The sequence below is a fragment of the Coenobita brevimanus genome, chromosome 29 (genome assembly GCF_032717465.1).
Source record: "Coenobita brevimanus isolate Jiangsu-jjx chromosome 29, ASM3271746v2, whole genome shotgun sequence".
NCBI classification, from domain to species: Eukaryota; Metazoa; Arthropoda; class Malacostraca; order Decapoda; family Coenobitidae; genus Coenobita; species Coenobita brevimanus.
The window spans coordinates 26493327-26505593 of NC_136982.1; positions in this window are offsets into that span (position 1 = coordinate 26493327).

The window sequence follows — 12267 nt, forward strand, 5'->3', positions numbered from 1 at the left end:
TCAACGGAAAGAAAAGATTAACAGTGTAAACAGAAGGATTAGTTGTAAGGAAGAGGTCAAGAAATGTTGGAGGTCTCTTGAAGGCGATCAGGGATACGGGGAGGGTGCTGTACAAGCTGCTCTAGGTCGTTAAGGATAGAAAAGATGTAGGCTTGTTCACCAGGTGGATCAGTGAAAGGAGAGAAAAGCCAAAGGTGGTGATGAACACTGAAATCTCCTAGAATGGAGATTTCAGAGAAAGGAGAAATGGACAGAATGTGTTCCATCGTAGAAGTAAGATAGCCAAAGAATATTTGATAGTCAGTAGAATTAGGAGATAAGTAAACAGCGCAGATATATTTAGTCAGAGAATTATAGGAGAGCCGAAGCCAGAGAGTAGAGAATTCAGAAAAATCAAGTTCAGGAACATGAAAGCAAGACAGGTCATTGCATACATATACATGTACTGTATATATACTGTATATAAATATATATATATATATATATATATATATATATATATATATATATATATATATATATATATATATATATATATATATATATATATATATATATATATATATATATATATATATATATATATATAGATATATATATATATATATATATATAGATAGATAGATAGATAGATAGATAGATAGATATATATATATTCCATCAGATGGGACTATTTCGGACATTTTCGGCGTTTTTTAAAAACGTTTTGCTGCATAGAACACATTGTATTTAACAGAATCCTCATTTATTCGATGGATCTAGAACAATGTTTTCAGAATAAAACGGGGCAAAGAAAAATATTCTATGATAAAAAATAAAATTTTGGCAAATTTTTAAAGCAAAACTTCAGAATATGTTGGCTCAGGGGTTATTTCTGACAGTACCTTAAATTTTCATTTCAAATGCCCTTCAGCCAATTAATAACTATTTCTAGTCAGTAATCTTATTAAAATTTAAATCAAGTATGAATGTACTGAAAAAAATTAAGATGTAATTTTTGGAAATTTTGATGAATTGTTTTATGAAAACAAAATATTCTAAAAAACTTACTTTTATTAAGCTTTTTTATTTATTTATTAACAAAGCAAGTTTAGTTATAGAATGCAGTTATGGTGACAGTTGCTTGGACCTCCTGTAGTCCATGTATCCATGAGACTCTAAACCTTGTAAACATTGTAAGGGGCAAGCATTTCCCCGGCCGCAGTGTCGGCGAACATGATGGCGATATTAGTCTTGCTTATGTTCATAACCCTCTCTGCATACTTGATTCCCCTACTGAAAAACTGCATTTTTTATCTGGGATCATCCTGTAGGTTTGTCTCACAGTAATCTACAATGTTTGATAGAGGAATGCCAAACAAGTGTAGTGCCACACATTTGACATTCATGTATGTGTTTAGTAGTACTGTAATTTTAAGTTAGATAGGGTGTAACCTGAATATTAGTCTATAAGTTCCTACCCCAAGTAGTAATTCATATATTAATGATTAATGTAGGGTTAACTATTTTTACATGTATGTATCTCTGTATCTATGCAGTGGGTGATGTAATTGTGGATGTGGAGCTATGGGAATTCCCCATCTGGCCAAGTAATGAAAGACATATGCGAGCAGCTTATCCCCTTCCTTTGTGCGTCGTTGCCGGGCGCCAAGTTTAAACCTTAAACAGAATAATGATGAATATACAATTCGTTCCGTAACCTAGTTGTGAAATGTTTGCTAATGAAGCTGCTAGAACACAAGTATGTAAGATTAGCAGTCCAAAAGGCCTAAATAATATCATTTGTGAGGATTTAAAGTTCCGTTTATCTTGGCCGTCACTAGATGGCATGAGCTGCTCTCAGATTCAAATTGAGATAGTGATAGAATCAGTATCTAAATTAAGTAAGGAATAAATCCCAAATTTTCCCCAATTCAATCAAAAGTCCTGGCGTCATGGGTACACTGCTAAATAAATTGTAAAGAGAATTGAAACCCACCATATTTCAAAAACACCATCTCAATTGACTAAGCAGTGGCTGCCCAACGTCGTCACTCGAGCTCCAGACGTCGTGTCTAATGGACGTTCGTTCAGGTGAGCCGTCCACATTTCTTCTTCCTCCCCCTCTTTTTCTTTGTTTAATCCTTACTTGTTATGGACTATATGAAGTAATATTGTTGAGTTTAACGTAGTGACTCGAGCTCCAGACGTCGTATCTAATGGACGTTCGTTCAGTCCCCAGACACCAGCGACGTCAAATGTGCACGAGGCCTTCTCGTGGTATTGCCCGTAGACTCTTACATACACACTTACACTACCCACGAATTATTTTACAAACCGAAAGTAGTTGATATGGTATTATTGATCCTATCAAGTGAACTTCTTTTTTTGTAGATAAAGAATAGAAATTTAAAAGTGATGTGATCTTGTAACGGAAAGGTGAAATTCAAATTCATTAACCATTCTCTTTCTTTAATATTAATATGTTAGAAAAAAATCAGGAGCGTGGAAGGGAACTTAGTGGTTGTGAGCAATAATGTGATATTTGAGTTGTACCTCGAGGCTAAACAAGCCCGAGTGATTGGGTATTCTTGGTGATTATATTTCTTTTTTTTTTAATTATTCCTCGAGGCTAGACAAGCCCGAGAGATTATGTATTTCTAGTGACTATATAACATTGTTGATGATGAACTGTAAATAATACTGACGATGTGGGAATCGAGAAAATTACATGAGGAGAATATATTATATGGGTGAAAGATGAACACAAATAATCATTCTTATTGGTTCGAGGCTATGCCAGCCCGAACAGACAATTCATACCCGTAAAAAAATGTCCCTGTCTTGAGGCTATTGTTGAGCCCAAGAGTAACGGCCAAAAAAGAAAGTACAACAACTCCATACCTCGCGTGTATCAAATTGTTTCGTCTGGTAATAATGTTAGAGGAATGATCACCCAAAACCCTTGGTAACATATACAATCTTCTCTCATACTAAAAAGGGTCATGTAATTAGGAAAAAAGAAATGTTTTTGTGGAAATTAACATAATTATTAAAGTAGAGTAAAGTATATATCATTTTCTTTTCTTTATTAGTATACCTAATCAAGGAAATTATGTCCTCAAGCCAAATTCACTCCCCTTCCAATTCAAGATTCCTTCGCTGAGGGAACGACGACCACCTGTGGTACCGACTAAATCTAAGCTCGGCCAAAAACTACAAACGCTACCACAATATTTCATAAATATTTACTATAAACTGTTATACTAAGTCGAGTACCACTTGTATATCCATGGATGAGTTGATCAGTACCCACAACAGGTAAGAATATAAATACCACTATCATTACACTGGTGAATACCGGTGGGATAAAAAAAAAAAAAATTCTTATCATTACACAAGGAGACTTCTAAGTGGGAGAAGTAGTTATGAATTTGCTCTTTGGTGACAGCAACACATTTTCGACTGATATTCTGACAGTGTCTTCTGGTAAGAATATAACAATCCCACTTATAAAACCCAGCAACCCAGTCCTCCCCTGGTAGGTTGTTGTCGAAAGGCACAATCATCCTAGCTGTTCCATTAAATGTATTTTGATGAAGTTCCTTAGGTCCTTGGTGTCAAATGCCAGGCCATAGTCCCCAAGAGTTGCTACATTTTGGGCAACTGTATCTCCCTCTTCCCTTGTTAATAAGGTGGGATGTCCAGGTTGACGAATGTGCAACCCTTCAGTTGTGGCCTTCTTTCTGTCGAAGATTGTGCTGCACGGCACATTACTCTCGATGGCAGCTTTGCGAACACTCATCCGCCCATCCAGAACGGCTTGAACGGCTGCATTAAGATTCTCTTGGGAGTAGAGGTAATTCTTAATCTTGGCACTCCTCTCCATGGCTCTCTTTTAGTAATTTCTTACCATCAGTAGAGAGATAAATGAGAGAGAGAAAAAAAAAGGGCATTTCTAAGTTCAAAGGAGGTGCAAGGATGAATAAACTGAAAATGCTTCAGCAATTGTCACAGTTTGATATAGCCCTGGACTTTTATGCATTTTTTTTTTTTTTTGGAGGGGGGTAATTATTGATCAAATTTATTAATACTGTATAGGCCTATTGGGTACACAAACCTTAAAAATCTATAAACCTCAGAAAAAAAAAGAAAAAAAAAGTTGTTGTCAGGTGTCTTTAAGTCTGATATCCGCACCTTAATATTTTCTCACCAGTTCTGCAGGAAAAACAATGTCATACAAACAAAGTGATGACAACAAAAGAAAAAGAGACTAGCACAAAGAGTAGAAAAATAACAACTTAGAAGAAAAGTACAAAGCATCTCTGAAAAAAAAAAATGAACATGTAAGTGAATATTTTTCATAAATTAAAGGGAAAAAAAAACATGCGGCCACCTGTCCGAAAAAGCCCCAGTAGTCTAAAAAAAAGCCCCGTCTGACGGTAATATACTGTATATATATATATATATATATATATATATATCATCAGCCGTTTGAGTGTTCACTGCAGGACCGGCCTATCTCTACCGAAGTGGGGACGATACAGCCAATGTATCTACCAAGTGGCTTAGGCTGTCTAGTAGAGATTGTATGTTTTTTTTTTTTTTTTTATGCGAGGAAGAAGGAACCAAAGGCCATGAGCCCGCAGTAACAGTTCCCTCCAAGAGAAAAACAAAATACAATAGAGAGCCAAATTCAAGATCCGATCATTTTGAGATGCCTGGACACACTACGTTTGAAAGACTGGAGATCATAGGCAGAAGGAAATACAGACAGAGGGACACAGTTCCAGAGCTGACCTGTTGCATAAATGAAAGACTGGGAGTAACGGTTAACTCTTGCATTAGAGAGCTGGACAGAAAAGGGATGAGAGTTTGCTGCCAGACGGGTGTTACGCGCCCGTCGTAGAGGTGGAGGAATGCAAGCAGACAGTTCAGAGGAGCAGTGACCATTAAAGTAGCGATAGAAAAGAGATAAAGATGCAACAGTGCGGCGAAGAGACAGGGGTTGAAGGGAGTCAGTAAGAGGAGGAGAGTTAATGAGACGAAAAGCCTTTGACTCCACCCTATTGAGAAGAGCTGCATGTGGGGAGCCTCCCCACACATGAGAGTTGTACTCCACACAGGGGCGGATAAAACCCCTGTATAGAGTCAACAATTGTGCAGGGGTAAAGAAAGAGCGGAGTCGGCTTAGCACACCCAATCTCTTGGAAGCAGATTTTACAAGAGATGTAATATGATCTTTCCAAGATAAGTCCCGAGTAAATGAAACCCCAAGCATGTTCAAGGATGATGCAGGATTAATCTGAATATTATTAAACATTAGTGGGTATACCTGTGGAAGATTTTGTCGGGTTGATAGGTGTAAGAACTGAGTCTTAGATGCATTAAAGACAACCATAGTATTTTTACCCCAGTCAGAGATATGAGCCAAGTCAGACATTAGGTGTGCCATAGCCTCATCCCTTGTTTCTTGAAGTAACTGTTGAGATGGGCGTTGCGGGAACCGAATGGAAAGGTGAAGGGTGGAGTCATCAGCGTATGAGTGGATAGGGTTAGATGTACAGCTTAGAAGATCATTGATGAATAAAAGGAAGAGAGTTGGTGATAGGACAGAGCCCTGAGGAACACCACTGTTGATAGATCTAGGAGAAGAACGATGGCCGTCTACGACAGCAGCTATAGAACGACCAGAAAGGAAGCTAGCGATGAAGGCACAGATAGAAGGATAGAAACCATAGGAGGGCAGTTTGGAAATTAAAGATTTATGCCAGACTCGATCGAAAGCCTTTGAGATGTCAAGTGCAATGGCAAAGCTTTCGCCAAAGTCCCGAAAGGAGGATGACCAGGAGTCTGAAAGGTAGGTGAGAAGATCGCCAGTGGAGCGTCCCTGACGGAACCCATACTGACGATCGGAAAGAAGGTTGTGATAGGAAAGATGCCTTAAAATTTTTCTATTAAGAATTGACTCGAAAACTTTTGAAATACAGGACGTTAAAGCAATTGGACAATAGTTGGAGGGTTGGGAGTGGTCACCCTTCTTTGGGACTGGCTGAATGAGAGCAAACTTCCAGCAAGAAGGAAAGGTACAAGTTGACAGACAAAGGCGAAAGAGTTTGCCTAGGCAGAGTGTAAGGATAGAAGCACAGTTCTTGAGAACAACAGGAGGGACTCCATCAGGCCCATATGCCTTGTTAGCACTGAGGCCAGTGATGGCAGAAAATACATCAACTGAAGAAATTTTAATGTCAGCCATGAGGAAGTCAGAGGGGGGAAGTGATGGAGGAACAGCACCGGAATCGTCTAAGGTGGAATTGGAGGAGAAAGTCTGAGCGAGGAGATCTGTTTTATCAGTAGACGAAATGGCTACAGAACCATCAGAGTAGAAAAGAGGAGGGAAGGATGATGAGGTAAAGTTGTTAAAAAGGTTTTTGGCAAGGTGCCAGAAGGAGCAGGAAGAATTCGAGTTGGAGAGTTGAGAGCATTTCGTACGGATGAAATTATTTTTATCAGAGAGAAGAACAGACTTAGCACAGTTCTGGGCAGAAACATAAGAAAGGTGTGATTCAGGGGTGGGTTGGCTCTGATTCCTTTTATAGGCCCTCTCCTTGTTGTGGACAGCATTAGAACAAGCGTGATTAAACCAAGGCTTTCTTGCATTAGTCAAAGGATATGAGAAAGGAATGTATACTTCCATGCCCGAGAGAATAACTTCCGTAATGCGTGAGGCACACTCAGATGGCTCCCGGCCATGGAAGCAATAATCATTCCAGGTAAAATGAAAGAAGTACTGCCTGAGGACCTCCCAATCCGCAGCTCCAAAGTGCCACAGATGACGTTTCTTTGGAGGGTCCACAGGCCATACCGGAACGATATGACAGATTAAGGTGATAAAGTTGTGTTCAGAGAAGCCCAATGGAGAGAAAAGATTAACAGTGTAAGCAGAAGGATTAGTTGCAAGGAAGAGGTCAAGTATGTTGGAGCTCTCTGCAAGGCGGTCAGGGATACGGGTAGGGTGCTGTACAAGCTACTCTAGGTCATTAAGGATAGAAAAGATGTAGGCTTGTTCACCAGGTGGATCAGTGAAAGGAAAGGAGAGCCAAAGGTGGCAGTGAACACTGAAATCTCCTAGAATGGAGATTTCAGAGAAAGGAGAAATGGATAGAATGTGTTCCATTGTAGAAGTAAGATAGTTGAGGAATTTTTGATAGTAGAATTAGGGGATAAGTATCCAGCGCAGATATATTTAGTCAGAGAATGACAGGATAGCCGAAGCTAGGGTGTAGAGAATTCAGAAGAATCGAGTTCAGGAACACAAGAGGAAGATAATTCGTTGCATATTTATACACAACAGCCACCTTTGGCTTTGAAATGAGTATAGAGAAAGTAGGAGGGTACAGAAAATGGTTTGCTGTCAGTTGCCTCAGACAGCTGAGTCTCAGTTAGAAAGAGAAGGAGAGGTTTAGAGGAGGAGAGGTGGTGCTCAACAGAGCAAAAGTTTGAGGAAAGGCCACGAATGTTGCAGAAATGAACAAGAAAATAGTCAGACAGTGCTTCCAGTCAGCTCAAGTCGTCACCGGGAGAGGGGCGGAAGGTGGGGGCATTTATGGTCCCCCACCCCAGGGGACTCCGAGGCCTTGTGTTGGGTAGCCATAATTTTTTTTTTGAATTTTGGAAAAGGAAGTGTACTGTAGTGTGTATTGTTCATGTAGTTTGGTGTAGATAGTTAGAGAAACTTGTATTGGAGAGCATGCTGGGCTACTCTGTGTTACTGAGACACTGAAAAAGTTCAGCAAAGGGGGTTGGTCAGGAACTAGTCCTGAGGGCTGATGAAACGGGAGCTCCAGCTCTCCCTATCATCAGCTTTCCATCCACCTCGGGAGTACTGCCCTGCTCGACTGATGCTACAGTCTACTCCTCATACATATGTATATATATATATATATATATATATATATATATATATATATATATATATATATATATATATATATATATATATATATTAAAAACCCTGCTATGCTGGGTGATGAACTTTAATGTATAAATCGCAATTATGATGCTGGTTTTGCATTTGCTTTAAAGTCTGTGTACTTTTTACAGTTTGTGCTATTCAGTCAAGATCGATATATTTCTACTGTTATTGTGTTCGCAGGGTACCCAGTGTTTATTGAGACGGCAGTACGATGGCATACTTCAAATCAAGTGATTTTGTTGTGAAGAACGCGCAGAAATGGGGTGCAAACCTGCCACAGTCTAATTATATGAAGTGGCGTAATCTACCATGGATGGGAAGTTTGACTGACTGTGTCATAATGCCTTCAAAACGTATTATATTGAGAAGGTACTGTGTGCTATTAGAAGAGGATAAACTGAAGAAAAGCAAGATTCATCAAATATATAGTGAACTAATCCAGTTATGGTAAAAATATAGTTTTCCTGCATTGAGTCTACAAGGGATTAATGCACTGCTGAACAAAGTGATCAGTGAATATGAAAGCTACCAAAGAAGACCAAAAGAAGTGTTTCAAAACGAGCTGAAAAATCTTTATGACTTAACCAAAGTTGATGGGAAGTGGCTTTGCAGGAAAGATAGGGAACTGTATCATAAACAGGTTACATCTGGTGGAAAAGTTGGATACAGTACAAATAAACTTGTAGCATTATCCTCAATCCATCCATCAAAGAGGCGAAAACACTGTGAAACAAGTGATACTCCAATAACACAGCAAGTTGGTACATCATATGAGATTGAAATTGAGGATACTACCTCAAGTGACTCCACAAGTGATACATTTTTGTTAGGAAACTAACACAGTTTAACTTAGTGCTGTATTACTAACTCAAGTACTTAAACCACTCACTTCTGCCCAACCCAGTGGGAATGGAAAGAAGAAATGACTAACTACAGCTTCTCGTACAGCTGGAAATATCGAAGTATGTGTGTGTGTGTGTGTGTGTGTGTGTGTGTGTGTGTGTGTGTGTGTGTGTGTGTGTGTGTGTTTGACAAGAGCTGATTAAAATCGACTCAAGTGAACACAAATAAACCCACTGCAAGTAACTTAACATTTTTGTTAGGAAATTAACACAGTTTAACTCAGTGCAGTATTACTAACTCAAGTACTTAAACCACTCACGTCTGCCCAACCCAGTGGGAACGGAAAGAAGAAATGACTGACTACAGCTTCTCGTACAGCTGGGAATATCTGTGTGTGTGTGTGTGTGTGTGTGTGTGTGTGTGTGTGTGTGTGTGTGTGTGTGTGTGTGTGTGTGTACACACACACATTGTAATGCCATCATGAAACGGAATTTGAAATTTTAAAGATGGGGAAATGAACTCCTCGAGCTAGGCCTTGATAGATCATACAGCCCCGCTACGTGAAGGGAGAGGAACAGCTACCCGGGCGGGGCACGAACTCTCGACCCTTTGGTCTCGAATCAGACGCTCTACCACTAAGCCACCCTGCTCTCATGCCATCATGGAGAGCAGACTGGTCATCGACCTGTAAGTAGCCTAGCCTCGGTCCCTTACGCCTAAAGAGGATAATATGGGATTAGCTAGTCATTTCACACGGAGCATCACCAGAATGTTATACGGTATAATACAGGGTTTTAAAAAATGCCTTAAGGTGTAGTTGGTAAACTGGAATTGTTTTTTGTACCATTATTTCAGTTCATCCATCCATCGATCGTCTAATCCTTTTCTGCCCTGTCAGGAGTGTAGAGGCCCCGAACTAGGCAGTATTCAGTCCTACTATTAATGCTGAGGCGAGGGTGATTGAATTCTGTTAGTTGGTCTTTAAATAACTTATGCAGAACAGTTTTTTCTAATATGGCGACATATCAGTATAAGTGTACATAAAACAAAATTTTAATCCAACTAAGCAGATATATAAAGGTAATTTAAATGTTGTTGTCAAGATGTCATTGTAATGTGATTTTAAAGACTTTTCGGGGACTTGGGGGAAAGTTTATGTTTACCTCTAATCCGGTTCGTGTTGTACAGTAGGTTGGCGGTAATACTGCATTCTAACTGCCATATTGGTCTTTGATACCTGGTGCTGGGAATCCAGTATTCAGTTCAGTTCTTTTTGTTGATGATGCATGATGGCTATGGTAGGCTCAACATAATCATCCTAACTTGATGTCTAACTTACTTGCAATCAGTGCCTATTCACATTTAATCATGTAACATGTAGGTCATGCATAATCCCTCCATGAAAGTAGATACATTATTCCGATCAGCACTACTTGAATACCCTCTCGCTTCCCTCCAACAAAAGTGAATCCTGATTTTAAAACTTTTTCAAAAGTCAATCTGTCAGACAAAAGTTAGGTTGTTTCTTAACTGCTTTGGCCTTTAGACGTCGAAGAAATAAAAAGTAAATAGAAGATTTTTAGTAAGTGTATAGTACTCTAGTTTTGGGAGGTTACGACCGCCCGATAATTTCTTTTATTCATCATGGGTCCAACATGAGGAAGTCAGACTTGAACGGGCGAGAGGAAGTGGTGATATTCTTTAACTGGATTGTCGGGAGCAATTGGCATTATTTTTAAACTGGAATGACGAGAGGAAGTGACTTTCTTCTTACTGGATTAGTGGGGGAACTGGTGATATTTTCTACTTGGGCTGGCGGGAGGAGGTGGTGATGTATTTTTGGAGTTTATTTTCATCCGAACACCCACAGTAAGTCTGGAAATTATTCGTATGGCTATATATAGAAAAGAGGAAAGGTAATAAACAGACCCGGAAGTTAGGGAGAGACAGATAAGAATAAAAATGTGGAAAATAGAAAGAAATAGAGCGAGTATGAAGAATAAAAAGGTGGAGGGGAAAGAAATGGAGCAATCATGAAGAATGAAATGGTGGAAAGGGAAAGACAATGAGCGTGAAAAATGGAACGCGAAAGAAACAGGGAGAGCATGGAGAATGAAAATGTGGAAGAGGAAGGAACGGGAGTGAACATGGAGAATGAAAAGATGGACGAGGCAAGAAATAGAGTGAACAGGATGGGAAGAGGTTGGTTGCTGGTGGAGAGGAAAGAAGAAATAAGGAATTCAAAAGAATGCGGAGATGCGAGAAAGAAAAAGAACAGCGGCGAATATGGAAGTGGGAGGAAAGAAACTGAGAAATACAGGAGGGAAAAACAGGAAGGAAAAATGAATGCGAAGGACAGAGATGAGGGGAGAGTGGAGACACGGGAAAAAAAAATAGTCAAAGTGAAGGAATGGCGAGGAATGGAAGGGGAAGGTAAGGGATAGTGGAAGAGTGAGAGAAAACGAAGAAGGGCGAAGTGGAAGAAAAAATAGGAGTGGAAGGGAAAAAGAAAAACGTAAGAAATGAAAGGGAAATATAGGAAAAATGGAGAGAGAGAGAGAGAGAGAGAATGTTGAATTATGGTTACTGCAAAAATCCACTCAAAAACAATCCCTACAATACTGTAAAGAGAAAGAAATCATTCTTTACTGCGAAGGCGGAGAGGCAAACCCCGAGGGTCCCACCATGTATGAACTCTGGTCAGGGTGAAGATCTACTACTGCAGTATTTCGTCTGCTGACGTAAAAACTATGGCGTTGTCTGCCCTGGCGGCAGTTCCTCTCATAGGGGGTGTCCATCGGGAGTCCTAGCCTAAAATGTGGCTAGGGAATGTCTACTAGTATGTAAAACTCCGTGTTCTTAGACCTAAAAGCAGACCGTGCATAAGGGCTTTGCCAAGGACATCAAGGATCCTCCCTCCGCCCGAGGAGGTGGCCTTTGGGGTATATCACCCTGCCTAACACGTGGCCATAGTAAAAATCTACCACTGTGCAAAGTTTTTCCCCTGGAGGCTCTCCACCACCCGTGGGCGGTGGACATTGTGGGTCCCACACTGCCTAGAACACAGCCGAGTAAATGGGTACCCCGATATGCAGTATTCTGTGTTCCTAGGTTAAAAAATATGGCCGTGCATAATGACTTTGCCAGAACCCCTGGGAACCGCTCCCTCCCACGTGAGGGGCGACTCCACCTTTCCCAAAATGTGACCTGAACATCTATCAGCATGGAAAATTTCATGTTCTTTGGTTGATAGCTCTGGCCCTGCATAATGGCTTTGACAGAGACTACCTGGGGCCGCCTCCAACGAGAGGGGGGCAGTTGCTCTTGGGAATCACACCATGCTTATAACCTGGCGTGAGTGACGCTCTGCCATTGTGCAAAATCTATGTCCGTAAGTAAAAAAAAAAAAAAAAATGGCCGTGCCTAACGCTTTGAGGTGCCCCCCGGGTGTCCCATCCTGCCTGAATCCT